The 15,216-nt window shown below is 46.1% G+C and overlaps 1 long non-coding RNA gene across 3 annotated transcripts; it reads left to right on the top strand.

The window, feature by feature from the left end:
* Positions 1 to 3,832: 3,832 nt before the first annotated feature.
* On the top strand, positions 3,833 to 11,294 carry LOC120670946. Of its 3 annotated transcripts, XR_005673453.1 has the most exons (4): positions 3,833 to 3,886; positions 8,256 to 9,565; positions 9,855 to 9,909; positions 10,764 to 11,294. It is a non-coding gene; the product is annotated as an uncharacterized LOC120670946 (long non-coding RNA). The 3 variants fall into 3 exon arrangements; XR_005673452.1 differs by having other exon boundaries at positions 8,256 to 9,909; XR_005673451.1 differs by having other exon boundaries at positions 8,256 to 11,292.
* Positions 11,295 to 15,216: the final 3,922 nt, after the last annotated feature.

The following is a 15,216-nucleotide window of genomic DNA, read 5'->3' as shown; positions in this document are numbered from 1 at the left end:
TATAGGAATTAAAGGAATGATAAGAAAGAAATTAGAAACCAAATTTTTAATCACCCTATTAGACAAAAGATGGGAATCAATAAACAAAGCAGCCTTAGGATTCTTAGAAGGAGACATGAATGAAAATATACTAATAACATATATAGCTCCAGATTTGATAATGCCAGTAAAAGAATTTATAGATAAAATGGTATTTGCTTTTCAGACCAAAGGTTATGAAGACTTTAAAGGCACAAATTTATTAGTAAGCATAGAATTCATAGGAAGATTGACCAATAGAAGTGAAACTCGATATAAGGTAAATGCGAATAATGTAATAGAAAGTATACAATCCAAAGGAATAAAGTTTAGTAATTCTCTTAAAATTAGTTCTGAAGAAAGCGCAGGAGAAGAATAAAATATTGCGGCTTTAATAGAACCAAAGATTTTAAAGCAGCCTGAAGATTACATAAGTTATGAAAATAGTAAAGGGTTAACTTGTATTAGGTTTGTAGACTATAAAGAAAGAAGTTTGGATGATTTAGAAACATCTAGTTCTGAATCAAATGAAGAAGGAAATAGAAGACATAGTGTATGTGAATTTATGGAAAAATTAGATATTGATAATGAAATAAAGCATTATGAGCAAAAATTAAGTAAAATTCCTGATGAATATAATACTTCTATGCTATGTGAATGGACCGCTATAAGAGAAAAGAAAATTTACTTTAGACAAGAAATTTATAGGCTTAACAAAATTAAGAAAGAAAAGGATTTAGATATTAGAAAGGTTTATGTACCAATAAAACAAAATAAAAATGAACTGAAACAACAAGTTAAAGTAGATAGAAAAATTTTGAAGTCACGGGAGGATAGTAAAATAAAAGACATAGAAGATGATGATATTAGTGAAGAAGAACAGTGGGAAATTAATAATATGTTTTTATTAGAAAGCTATGAGAAAAGGATGATGATATAAGTCAATTATATAGTAAAGGATCAGAAGTCAATATGTTTTCTTTACAAGATAAAGATAATGTTATAGAAGCAATGGAGATAGATCCAAGTTCAGCAAAAAGAAGACGAGGTCCAGAGATAAAGACAGAAGGAGAAAACGAAATACCTTCCAGAATGTCAGGAACTTGGCCACCAGAAAAGTATGAACCTGCATATAGCTATATACCTGGACAATATAAATATATGGGTTCAAAAGGTAGACAATTTAAAAAACAGTTCAGTTTCAAAATTACCAAAGTGAGGGTGCTATACTAAACTTAGCAGCACATGACCCTATAGATTAGCCGAATATAATCAGTATATGGAAAGGATTGATAGTACAAAAATATATACAAAATCAGCATAATATTGGAAATAGAGTAGAAGATATGCTTACTTATTTAGAAACATTTTTAGGAGAATCAGCTAAGCTTTTATGGGAACAATGGATAGAAGTCTTTCCTAATTACTATGAAGAATTAAAAAGACCTGGTAGTAATCCATATAATTTTGCAAATATCATTTCAAGCATTGTTATAGGAGAAGACTCTGAATTAGGATATACTACATTGCAAAATGAAAGATTAAAAGAAATAGAAAAATTAACATTAACAAATTGGAAAAGAATAAAGGAATTCTCTCAACATTATTTGTATAATGCTACCATTGCTAAGCAAGGTTATAATAATGGAATAGTTGAAAGATATTTTAATAAGTTGCCAGACCCGTTAGGATCTATGATATTTGAAGAGTATAAAAAAGAATGTAAAGAATATAATATTTCTCAGGCTATAACATTTGTTTTTAAGCAGCTTAAAAAGATATGTACGAATATACAAGCTCAAAGGTCCATGAAGCAATCAGATTATAATTTTTGTAATAAGATAGTTCAAATACCTTTGACTTATGGAGAAGAGAGATCTAGAAATAAAAGATATCCAAAGAATTATAAGAAGGGAAATGTAAAGACAAAGAAGCGATATTTTCTGAGGAGATCAGATAATAGAGTTCCTTTCCTTCATAAAAGAAATGTAAGAAGATATAATCCTAGAAAAAAATTATGATAGTACATGTAGGTGTTTTATATGTAACTCACCGGATCATTTAAGTAAAATTTATCCTAATAAAGATAAGAAAAGGTATTCTAATAAGCAGGAAGAATAAGAAATGGTGTTAATAATAGATAGTGTGAATGACAATATCCTAACTTGTGATGATGATATAATGGATGATGAGTCAATATATTCTATAATAGAGACAAACGAAGTTGAATATGATGAAGAAAATGAATCAAGTGAGGAAGAATTAGATTTAATTGATGAATTAGCTGGTCTAAAAATAGAAATGATGGATCAAGTAATTTGCAAACATAAATGTGATTATAAAGAAGGTAAGTCTAGCATCAATCAGAGGAATTTGAATAGTAGCTGCTGAATTTGAATAGTGCAGTGAATAGTACTCGAGATTTTAAATTTGAATTCTGAATTTGTGCGAATTTGAAGTTCCGAGGTTTGATACTGGTATTAGAACCGTGGTTATTAAATTTTGAATTTAAGAGAATTTGTGATATATTTTAGATACAAGAATTACCGGAATATCTCAGTTGTGCTTAAAATGGAAGCTCGGGCAGATGTCAAACAACACTTCAGTTTTCCCGAGGACAAAGAAGAAATCTTTAAGGATTGGATCATGAAGAAGATGACTATTTCTTTCTAGACGTTCAAGAAGAACTTGAACTAAGACTACATAAAGAAGGATCGCGTGCCAGACTTCGAGAAACACTTCAAGAAGCAACGTTCTTTTTAATATATATATATATATAGTAGGTTTATTAGGTACCTAGATACTGAATAACATATTCAGTACCCGAGCCCCACCCCGCGCTCGACTCGGATCCGACCCGACCCTTGCCGCCGTTCTCCCCGTGCCCGGTTTTCTCTCCCCCACATCCGAGCGGTTTTTCCCCCGCCCCCTCTCCACCAGCTCGTCCAAGCAGTTCTTTCCCCCGCCCCCTCCAGCAGCTCGCAGATGCGGCGGCGCGGCCCCGCGATTCCCCTGCGCCGCCGGCCCCCGTGTTTCCCTCCGCCCTGCGTCGCCGGCCGCGCGATTTCTAGGCGCCCGTGTCGTCCGGCGAGCTTGCAGCGACTGCTCCCGCCGGCCTGCGCGAGCCCCTGCCCGGCGAGCTACAGCGTCTGCTCCCGACGCCGTTCGTCCCGTTGCTGATCCGGGGACTGGCGCTGCCCACTGCCCGCTGCTGGCCAGCCCCTGCGTGTTCCCGCATTCAAGGCGACGATCTCCCATTCCCAACGCCGGTCCGATCCATCCTCACGTCTCCGGCGATCCTCCTCCAGCCTGGCTTTTCTATCAGGTGATTCCCCCACTAGCTCTAGGTGCATCGTTGTGCCCCCATTCCCATCCAATTTTATTCCCCAAATTTTTTTTCTAGATTTCCCGTTTTGGTATGGGCGATTTGCAAATGGATTGGATCATTTTAGCTGGCAGAATGTTTAATTTCATCACCACTTCACGATCATATTGCAGCTCAGATCCTTTCGTCTTCTTGTTAGATCAGACTGTGGAGCAGCTAACGGAGCGATCCAGGTTTTTGGATGAATACTGCTGATTCCCTGCAAGGCACAAGGTACCCTCTATCCTCACCCTGCTTGATTTCCATTGGTTTTGGTCAATTTCCTAGTAGGTGTTGATGATTTGTCCAGTATGTAGTTTTCAAATAAGGTTTTAGGTTGTTGCAAACTTGCAACCGTTACCTGATCCTTTTTTCAGTTCTCCCTTCCCTGTTCTTGTTCGTGTCACACCAGACATTGACACAATGTCGATTTGCATGCAGGATTATATTGGTTCTCAACCGAGCCAGGGAGCATCTTCTAATGTGCCTCTTGTCCAGGCAGGTGTATGTATTCTTTGTTTTTGCGGTTTTCTTAAGAACTTAGAGAATTATGCTCCAGTTTAATAGGTTTTATATGTGCAAATTCATGTCACCTGGATTGCTTTTATACGTGAAAATGAATACACATTGAGACATATGTATTCAAGATTCAAGATACATCATCATTTTCTGTGATTTCCAATCAGTAGCGCTGCCATAGGCAGATCAAAGCTTTATTTAAATTATATATATCCTTCCAGTGTATGATACATGCATGTTGCTTCTTTCCTGTAGCCATGCAATTAATTATTTTATGATTATCTCATGAAACATACCATTCATTTCCTGAAGTAGCTTTTGTATATAAGTGTTGGAGTATATTGAGCCCGTGTGTTTAGAGGCCCATCTAGAGGCCCATGTATATATATTATATATACCCACCCATCTAGGGTTGGAGGAATACAAGCATTATTCTCTCCCACGTGGTATCAGAGCGCGGCAAGAGGTGAGGTCAAAGCATCGGTACCCCTTGTGGTCAGGGGAGTACCCAAGGAACACACAACGAGTCGAGCGGGGCGCCAGTTTGTGAGAAGCGGTGGCGGAGGTGTTAGGGTAACACGCACACCCGAGGACCCGAAGGTGGTCGTAGCGATGAGGGATACCGAAAAGAGCGTGGTGTGGTGTGGGAGCAGGAGAACCAGTGGACAGAAGACGGTTGAGCAAGTAGGTGGCGGTATGGAGGCTCTCAGCCCAGAAGCGCGGGGGGAGAGAAGCCTGGATCAGAAGGGTGCGCACGACGTCGTTCGTCGTGCGAATCATCCACTCAGCCTTGCCGTTCTGAGGAGAGGTATACGGACAAGACATACGCAGCTGAACACCCCGAGACAGGAAGAAAGACCGTGAGGTGGAGTTATCGAACTCCCGCCCGTTGTTACACTGGATGGCCTTAACGGTGAGGCCGAACTGAGTGGACACCCAGGCAAAGAAGTGGAGAAGGGTGGGGAAGGTCTCAGACTTGGCGCGCAAAGGAAAAGTCCAAGAGTAATGAGAAAATCATCAATAATGACCAGATAATATCTATAACCAGACATACTGAGTACAGGAGATGTCCACAGGTCACGGTGAATGAGATCAAAAGCATGTGCAGCATGCGAAGAAGAAAAAGAAAACGGAAGTCTAACATGACGACCTAACTGGCACGCATGACAGAGGTGCTCAGCAGGAGCCCTAGTACATGGAACATCGGTACTACGGTGGAGCTGAGCCAAAACGTCGCGGCCGGGGTGACCAAGCCGGCGGTGCCAGGTGGTGGAAGAAGGCGTCACGGCAAAAGCAGAAGACGAAGAAGCCGAAGGTGAGGCAGCGAAAGTAGGAAGCCGAAGAGTGTAAAGGGTCCCCGGGCTGTCACATCGGAGGAGTGGACGCCGGGAAGACGAATCCTTCACGGTAAGACCAGAGGAGTCAAATTCGATAGAACAGGAGTTGTCAGCAGTAAACTGGCGAATAGAAAGAAGGTTATGAACCATTTGAGGAGCAACAAGAACATTGGGAAGATGAGGAGCAGAACCCACGGCGGTGACAGGAAGGCAAGACCCATCACCAACCATGATAGAAGAAGGACAAGAGGGGTGTGGGAGTCGGATAGAAGAGAGGATACCAGCATCGGGAGTGGTGTAGAACGAGGCGCCCGAGTCGGCGATCCACTCGGTGCTGGTCGGCGGCGTCAGTCCCATGGTGCTGAAGGACTGCGCTAGAGCAGCCTGGTCCCACCCCCCAGGCCAGGTCGGCTGCTGGCTGGGCTGAGCGGGCGGAGTCCAGGACGGCGCGAAGAGTGGAGTAGCGCCAGTGAACATGGCCGCCGGCTGGAGCTGAGGACGGTGGCCCCCTCCCGGACCCTAGAACGGCCACATCGAGATGCGCCCTGACCATGGGTTGCTGAAGGATGGCCAGGGCGTATCTCCAGCGGCAGGGGCAGGAGCGGGAGCCGGAGCCGGTGGCAGCGCGCCCCGACGGCCCCCACCGGTACCGGTGCTCGCAGAAGCATGGCCACCAGTGCCACCGCCACCACCCCGTCGCCGGCGACGTCCACGGCCCCCCCTCCTCCGGTCTGCCCGGCGGGAGCAGCACCAAGTAGGGAGGTGGCAGGAGCAGCGGAGGAGGCCGGTGGAGTAGCAACGAGCGCGGCGGGGGTGGGCGAGGGTGATCCGGGTGCGAGACCCCTGGTGATCTCCTCGAGGGCGAGGTCGTCCCGGACCTGCAGGAAAGTGGGGAAGGGCCTCTAGTGGGCGATCCAGCCCTTCAGGTGGTCGTAGGTGGTGCTCAGTCCCCGTAGGACATTGAGCACCAAGACCCGATCGGACACCGGATCCCCGAGGTCGTGAAGAGCATCGGCCATGCTCTTCATCCGCCGGCAGTACTCACCGACAGAGAGGTCCCCCTGCACGAAGGTGCGGAAGGTGGCGTCGAGCTGGAGGGCGCGGTACTCGGCGTTGCCGAGGAACTGCCCCTCGAGCGCCACCCAAGCCTGCCGCGCGGTGCCGCCGTGGGTCCTGACGAGGTCCTGTAGATCTAGGGAGATGGTCCCAAAGATCCAGGACAGGGCGACGCTGTCGAGGCGCAGCCACGTCACATCCCGCGTCTCGATCGGCGAGTCGACGAGGACGTGGTCGTCGAGGGCGTAGCGGCGGAGGGTGAGGAGGACCTGGTCCCGCCAGCGGCCGTAGGAGGAGGACGCGGGATCGAGGAGGACGGAGACCAGGGCCCTGATGTTCTGGACGCCGGCTGCCTGGAGGTGGAGCTGGACGACCATGGGGTCAGTCGGGCCGTACCGGGCTCCAGATCCAGCAGGCGGGGCACGGCGGGAGCAGGAGCTGCCGGGCTCAGGGTCGACGGGCAACTGGCCGGAGGAGATGCGGAGAAAGCGCTCCGCCTCGGCGACCCGGAGGGCGAGGGCGTCGGCCGTGGCACGCTCGCGCTCGCGCTCCCAGGCGAGGGCAGCCACGCGGACCCGCTCCTGGGCCGTCGAAGCCTCTGACTTGGCGGCGAGGAGGGCCGCGGCGAGAGCGGCGTCAACCTGCTGCCCACGGAGTGCGGCGGCGGCGAGCGGCGCATCCTCAGGCGGCATACCGAGCCCGGTCCACGCGGGAGAAGCCTCAGGAAGGGCGGCGTCGACGGCGGGCTGCTTGCCGGCCGCGACAGTGGCGCGATGGGCGGCGGCGGCGGCTGCTGCGGCGGCCGCGGCGGCCCCAACGGGCACCAGCACCCCAGGTGGCGCAGGCAGCGGCCCAGGCAGCGGCGCAGGCGGCTCCAGCAGCTGTGGGAGCGGTCCGGGCGGCGCCTGGGGCAGGGGCCCAGGGGGCTGCGCGCCTCCTGCGCCCTCCAGCTCCGCGACCCCTGCTCCTGCAGCCCCCGCGCCCGCACCACCAGCAGCAGCGGCGGCTGGGTCGAGCAGGGGCGCAGGGGCCACCAGGGCGGCGGCGGCCGCAGCAGGAGGCCCGCCGGCGGCGAATCCTGGCGGAGCAGATGTCTTGGCGGCGGATCCGGGCGGAGCAGTGGTCCAGGCGGCGGATCCGGGCGGAGCAGAGGACCAGGCGGTGACGGATCGGGCCGCGGCGGCGCCTGCAGAGGACGGAGCGACCGGCCAGGCGCTCGGCGCAGAGGAAGCGCCAGCAGCAGAGGACGAGGAGGTGAGGGGAGGGAAGGAGGAGAGAGGAGGGGGCGCCGGCGGCCGGCGGCCGGCCATGGCTGCCGGCGGCGGCGGCTGCAGCCCTGAGGTAGGAGAGGCGGCGGCGGCTGCAGCCTGAGGTAGGAGAGGAGAGAACCTAGGCAAAAGATACCATGTCTTTTGTACTCTCATCTTGTCCAGTCTTGAACACCGCTGCATCTGTAGTTCAGACTGCGGGGGGTGTTAGTTTTCTTGTTGTCCAGTCTTGAACACCGCTGCGCCGGTAGTTCAGACTGTGGGGGGTGTTGGAGTATATTGAGCTCGTGTGTTTAGAGGCCCATGTATAGGTATTATATATACCCACCCATCTAGTGTTGGAGGAATACAAGTATTATTCTCTCCCACAATAAGTTGGTGATTATTTTCATTTTTACAGAGGACATGCAGTTTTAAGCTCTTTCGTATATATTTTGGTGATTTTTCCTAAACTTTGCACTGCTTATTTTTCTAGCAAAGCCTAATACAGAGGTAAGCTTAATTGCCTAGTAAAGCCAGCCTGTGTTTATCGACACAAATGCTACTGATTTCCCAGAGATATACGGCATCGCCAGTATATTATCAGCTTGTCTTTATCAATGCTGCATATCATTGCCATCACTGTTGTTTCTTGAATGTTGAAAATACTCATTGGTGCAGCATAGATAATTCTTTTTTTTTCTTTTGAATTAGGATGCCACTGCAGGTTCCATGACCATGGAGATGAGGCTGCAGAACAGCGGGTGTACAATGGGGCGTACACGGACGAGCTCTGCAAAAAAAAGAAGGTCAGTGACACCAAGCTGCTCGGATGGTCAAAAGCAACGATCCTCTCCTAATCATGATGCTGCCCCTATCCAATCTTGATTTTTTCTGTTGCTTTTTTTAATGTTCCTGAAATCTTAATTACCTAGAGGTATACATCTGGATTGCTTGTTGAATCCCAATGCCTCATCTCCTTTTTGTTGTCTCTGGAGGGATACGGATGACCGGATCGATCCTGCTGCGACAACCATTTTGACCCTGCTGGAGGCGACAGCTAGACGGCAAACAACGTCTCGTGAATCCAACCTCTGCTGGTGCTAACCTGACCTCTGCCTGTGGAACACCCTCTATACAGGTCTTGAGCTCCATCACCATCTTCTTGCGAAACTTCCATGACCATAGGTTAGGTTCCTGCCTGCAGCCCTGCACCTTTGAATATCATCAGTCTATTCTTCAGCTCCAACATTTTCTTATGGCTTTTCCATGAGATGGGTCCTGCAAACTGCTTTATCCCTTGGTATTATTATACCAGGGTCTTTGGAAGGTAAGCTATTTACATTTACATATGTTGTTATTTGCTGCTAGCAAATTATGTACTACAAATCCACAATACTAGACTTAGTGTGTAGACTGCAGAATTGGTGAGTAGACTAGTATGGTCGCCAATAACTGAGTTTTTTATGGTTCACTGGCATCATTTTAGAAGATAGTATCTTTTTTGCATGTGCATATATGTCATTATTTGTGACAAGAAACCTATCTCTGCTAGATCCCATCTAATTGAAGTTTTTCTAGTCTCACATCAAAGTATTGCGATCAGTTTGGTTAGCTTCAGACAATTGTGGCTTTTATGGTTCATTAGGTTTCATCCGTCCAGGCATGATAGATTTTGCTATCAGGCTAGTGTGGTTGCAAATAACTTATGTTCTTATGGGTCACTCTCTTCATTTTTATGGGTCACTCCCGACACAGTTCCCCTCCTCCCGGCGGTGCTCCCCTCCTGCGATGCCGCTGCCTCATCCCTGCGCCGCTCCCTCATCCCGATGGCCCTCCATCCTCTCAACACTGCTCCCCTCCTGTGACGCCCCCCCCCCCCCCTCCCCCCACCCATCCATGCGCCGCCGCTCCTCCCGTCGCCGATCTAGGCACTGGTGCCGCCGGCTGCAAGCTGCTGGTTAGCCTTCCGTCGATCCCACGATTCGAGATCTTGGCTTCCTAGGTCATTAACCTCCGTCCAGGTCTGCTTCGCCCATTCCTAGCTCCCTCCGTCTGATACTGGACTTGTATATTTTTTAGTATTACTGATTTGTTGTTACATGTATTTTCTCGAAGGATTTGCACATTAATTGCATTCTTATGTTCAGATGTAGTAGAATTTGATCGCAAATGTGTATGTGTTTTGTTGTGAAGTTTGTGCGAGCTCTGCAGTCAGCCTGTTGTTGGTGATCAACCTTAGTTCGCTGCCTATCGTCTCTTTTAACAACATGCTATAGTGGTTCATTAGACATTCATCTGCTTCTGTTTCAGGCCTTGGTCATATCAAGACGGAAACACCTCCCAATTCACTGAGGCCAATCAATAGGTTGAGTGATAAAGCTTGTACTGTTAATTTAATATATGTCCCATATGAATATTTGAGCTATATAGTGTGATGAAGTTTAGATAATGACATTTTTTAATTTTACAGAAATGGTAGTATAAACACTTATTTCTGTTGATGGGTATTTCTCAATGGTTGCCTGGTTGGTTGAGACTGCTACAAAACAAAGTAACCATAGGTGCAAAGAGTGCCATAATCATGGAAAGAGTCCTATTTTACAAAGTAAAGGCTAGATCAGAGCGTTGATTCCATGATTTCTTACTGAACTACCTTTGATTAGTTTTTCGAAATCCTTTCAGTATGTCTTATTAGATTGCACCTATTAGACTTTAGGCACAATATAGTAGTAATATATCTATCGAACTACCTGTGGTTAGTTTTATGAAATCCTGCCAGAATCTCTTCTTAGATTGCACCTATTAGACTTTAGGCATATTGTGGTACCACTTCATCTTTATATGTAGACGTTGATATTTGAGACTGAGGTGTCCATATGCATGCTTATGCATTCTGAAATTTCAGTATCTGATTATGCATATCACTTTGCTCCCCCACCCTGTCATGAGCATAATATGGACCAGTTCAGTCTTTCTCTAGAGTATATACAACGGCATGGTGCTACATACTGTGTGCATTTTTCAGTTCAGACAATAAGAGAACAAGCATGCTATCCTGGTTCAGTTCAGACTTTCGTAGTAAAAAATAAAAATAGCTCCTGTAACTTTTTTTACTCCTTGCCCATTTCACCTTGTGAACCATATTATTTTGAAGCTTCAGTCTTGTGGCACTAGACTTCCTAGTAAGAAATAAATTAGTCTGCACCCTCTATTTTGCAGGTGTCACCCAGCTTGGGATTATGTCGCTTCCGCTCCTCCCGTCGCCGGTGCTCCTCCAGCGCTCCGCGATGTCGCTCTGTCCTCCCATCACCCCTAGGAGAGTACTGCCAATGGCGCCGGATCCTGCAACCAAATCCTCCTTCGGCGTGCCATCTGCTCAGGAGCTTCCTCAACACGCCCTCCATCTCTGTTTGCTCCCATGCGCCCCTAGTTTTGCTCTTATGCAATGTGTATATGCTGTCTTTAACCTGCATATACTAATAATTCTTAGCTCTTATGCAGATTGCAATATGCATGCTGGATACCTGCACATGAGATGGTTGATTGGCTAGATAGTTTCTGATTTCCTTTTTGTTTATTGTTCTACCATATTGTAAAAACAGGGTCAATAAAATAGCAGAATGCATTGAGTTTTTATGAACTCTTATGGTGTGCTCGGTTTAAATATGGTGAATGTAAATGCAAAGTGTTCTCAGTTTTGTGATAAGAGAACTTACTGCTACTTTGCATAGAATTGAAGTTTTTATGATTGCATATGCTTCAGCGACAAATCTTATGGTATGATAGAAAATGGTTACGGTTTTACTCCATGACCTGAACGATCATCCCAGCTGGAATTAATGGTTTCTTTCTCTAGAATGAGAATATTCTATGTTCTGACCAAAAAATGGCGTGTCGTCACACTCTGCATGTCCTGGGGAAAAAAAATGCACTTGCATGCCTACTCGGCTGCCCCTGCACCACCGATAAAAAAAAACCTGTAAGAGCAACTCCAATGGAGTGACTAAATTTGAGTGACTAAAATTCATTTTAGTTACTCATCCAAGTTTAGTCACCCAAAATGTAGTTTCTACTCCAGCAGTATCGACTAAATAGACTAAAAATGGTGTGCTCTACTTTTGGTAGCCTAAGTAGAGGGTGACCAAATTGAGGGCGTGGGAGAGGAAATTTAGTCATCCCCTCATTTTAGTCACCCAAATAGGGACCCTGCTGGAGATGGAAATTTGAGCAAAATGACTAAAATGTGGGTTTAGTCACTCAAATAGAAACCTTGCTGGAGTTGCTCTAACCACCGATTAAAAATACAGAAACCGGACACGCGGAGTCAATGAGGAAAAAAACCGAAGGGAGAAGGGAACGTGGGTGCAGGGAACGGCACGGGAGGGGCGCCAGGCGGGATCGCGATGGTGGGCTGGCTGGCTCGGGTATGGAAAGGGTATATATATACATACATGTATGTGTATATATACATACATGTATGTGTATATATACATGTATATATACACATACATGTATGTATATATACATATATATGTATATGTATGTATATATATATATATGTATATATATATGTATGTATATATATGTATATACATATATATATGTATATGTATATACATATATATATATATGCATATATGTATATATATATGGGGAGGGGGGTGTCGGGTACAGAATACCTTATTTCATACCCAGGATACCCAATAGACCTACTATATATATATATATATATATATTCACATTCATGGCAAACTAGGCATGATAGGTAACTTAGCAGGGTGAAGACATGACATTTGGATTGGGATACTTACCTGACAGAACTTACCAGGCATGAACGAAAATGCAATAGCTAAGGTTCATGAAGCAAAGCTTTGCATTTTGTTCTGCTGAGTTCCTCGTGTAGCTATCCCTCATGGAACCAAGGAGTATTGTATGAGCGTTGGGTTGCCGCATGCTGCTCTTTGGTTGTTTTCATTTTATTCCCTGCACAAGGTTAGTGGACAACAAATACTCGAAGCATGTTTAAAGAATTTTGAATGGATTTTATCATTTGCCTTGAGATTAGTTGTTTACATCCATGCTTATGGGAAGTCAAATCCAAAAGTTCAAAAAGCATGGATCCAAGACTGCTTGCCATTTATTTATAAATATATTTTTTCAATAGAGATTTTATTTCTTGTTATTGTTGTTCACCACATTTGTATCTTTCAGCAAAACTCAGACAAGGCTGGGATAAAACTGCTTGAACGTAAAGGGGTATTTTGACAGTATACTCACAGTGCACCTTGAAATGTTTGTACATCCTTGGTACGTTCTGCATTTTTATTTTTGAAGTAAGTCCCCAACCTTGATTAACTCCTGTATGAATTTAGCTTAAGGACTTAACCATTTATTTGAAGTCTTCCCTGCAGGGTTAGTCCGCAAAAGATTACATCCACTGCCTATAAAAGTATGAACTCTGACGGCTTGTTAATCAAATTCGACACCAAGTATCATTTGATTAAAGATCCTAAGCACAAGGTTTAAGTCAGAGCATACCAAAAAAATAGGCAAAAGTTGCATGCATTTGTATGATCAAGCAATAATCATACCGAGATAAATATGAGTGAAAGAGTGGTGAACTTAGAGTTACATACCTGAGTGTACTTACCGCCTGCATGTAGGATCGATGTCTTGTCATTGCTGCAGCGGTGGCATTGTCATGTTTGGTTGTCGTTGACTCCTCCGTTTTTTATGTGAGCTGAAGTAGAGGAGGGCACATAGACCATGCTGGCTGAAGTGACAACAAGGTTAGGTCACACACACGGCTAGTGTGCAGGAACCCCAGACCTTTGGTGGCATGCTTCATTGGCACGATGAGTGGAAGCGCAAAATACATCTCCTTTTGTGTGTGCGAGCGGGTGCCAAATGAAGTGGAGTAGCAAAGCTCGGGACCAGAAGAGGAGCATTCTTCTGGTGTGTGAGCTCGGGCTGCTAGAGCGGTGCTTAGCAAATCTACAAATGGATGAGGACTATGTTTGGTAAGCAATGGATGAGGACTATGAGGGGGGGGGCCTGGTCAGATAGCAGCCCAAGTAGGGATGGCAATGAGGACCCGCAACCCAATAACCCGCAGATAAAAACCCTATTAGAGAGCAGGTATGGGCTTTTTTTGCCCCTGTGGGTCTGCTAACGGGTATTTTCTTCACCCATTGGGTGAAGCAGGTACGGGTACATTCTTTCACACCCCAGACCCGTTACCCGATGGGGCACCCGTTTTTACTATGACATGTGGGCCTACTTCCAAACCCTGGCTATATAAGCACCCAAACCCCAACCTAATCCCCACTAGCCCACACTGTTCTAAACCCCGCCACCCCATCCAGCCGCCGCCAGAGTCCAGACCCCCAACCCCATCCAGCTTCCAGCCGCGACCAGGGGCAGTTTGCACTGCAGGAGTGCAAGTCACCCGCCGCGTCACCACGGCTGCTGCCCCCTACCTACGACCTGCCTCTCCGACTCCGACGTCTCGTCCTTCCCTACTGCCCTTAATGGCATTGTCTATTGGAACTGACAGCTCGAGCCCACCACCAGAGAAAGAAGACGTGCAATTGATAATTTGATATGCTCATTGATTAGTTTCTTATGTGGGGATGGGTCACCGATGGGTACCCGTTACCCGATGGGTGGTGGGTATGGGGTGAAATTGGTACCCGAGATGGGTAGCGGGGCGGGTAGCAGGGAAATTTAACCCAAATAGGAATGGGTTCGTTCCCTGCCCCTCACCGGGTTTCTCGCCTGCTGCCATCCCTAAGACCAAGGCGCTGGCGCCTGAGCCCAGGTGGGGCAGCTCCGGCAGGCCAATCGCGGGCTGCGGGCAGGCAGGAGAAGGTGCTTGGGCTGCAGCCAAGTGCAGCGAGCAAGCACAAGGCGCTCGTGGCCCAAGGAGAAGGCAGGCAGGCAGCCAATGCATGCTTGTTGTGTCGGTTTGCATTTTTCTTTTCTTGCACTTATCAATTAATTTCTGATCTTCAGTTTAGATTAGTTTGTTCGTGCTGCTCTCTATCATGTTGATTAATATGCTGCATGCTTATTGCTTAATTAATTTGTGTTTAATTAGTACTTGATCTTGCTAATTTCTTTTAGACCTCTGCATGCTTGGTTGAGAGGATTCTTTGGTCGTGATTAGTTCTAATCTTTTTGAGACTCTTTATGGTCGTCTTTTAGGCAAGCTTTGCTTCTATTTGATGATAGCTTTAATCAAGTAAATCGCTTTACATTGGCTCGTGCTTTTAGCATTCTGATTAATCTTCGCTTCTACTTTGTGTCAAGCTTTTCTAACCGTTCCTAAAGTGAGTTCGTCATAAGTTGACCTATCATCGTTAGAAAAAAAATACTTTTAGCAATAAATTAGAATATGCTTTTTCGAAGAGAATTTTGAAGACTGCCATTCACCCCCTCTCATCGCCCATCCCAGTCCCACAATTTTATGGCCCTGTTTGGTTCCGATTATAATTGACTTATTGATGGAAATAAACAATAATCCCACCAAACGCCTCTTTTATTTTCGCTTCTATGGTAATCTACTTTAGAAATTTAAACTATGAGAAGCGAGAATTGAGAAGAGAGAAAATCTTCGTTTCTCTCGGCCACACTTAGATTATAAGCTAAACGAAAACAAACAGAACCTATA

Source organism: Panicum virgatum, chromosome 4N, assembly GCF_016808335.1.
Source record: "Panicum virgatum strain AP13 chromosome 4N, P.virgatum_v5, whole genome shotgun sequence".
Classification (NCBI taxonomy): domain Eukaryota; kingdom Viridiplantae; phylum Streptophyta; class Magnoliopsida; order Poales; family Poaceae; genus Panicum; species Panicum virgatum.
Note: the sequence above shows the minus strand (reverse complement) of the source record. Positions and strands in the feature narration are given on the sequence as shown.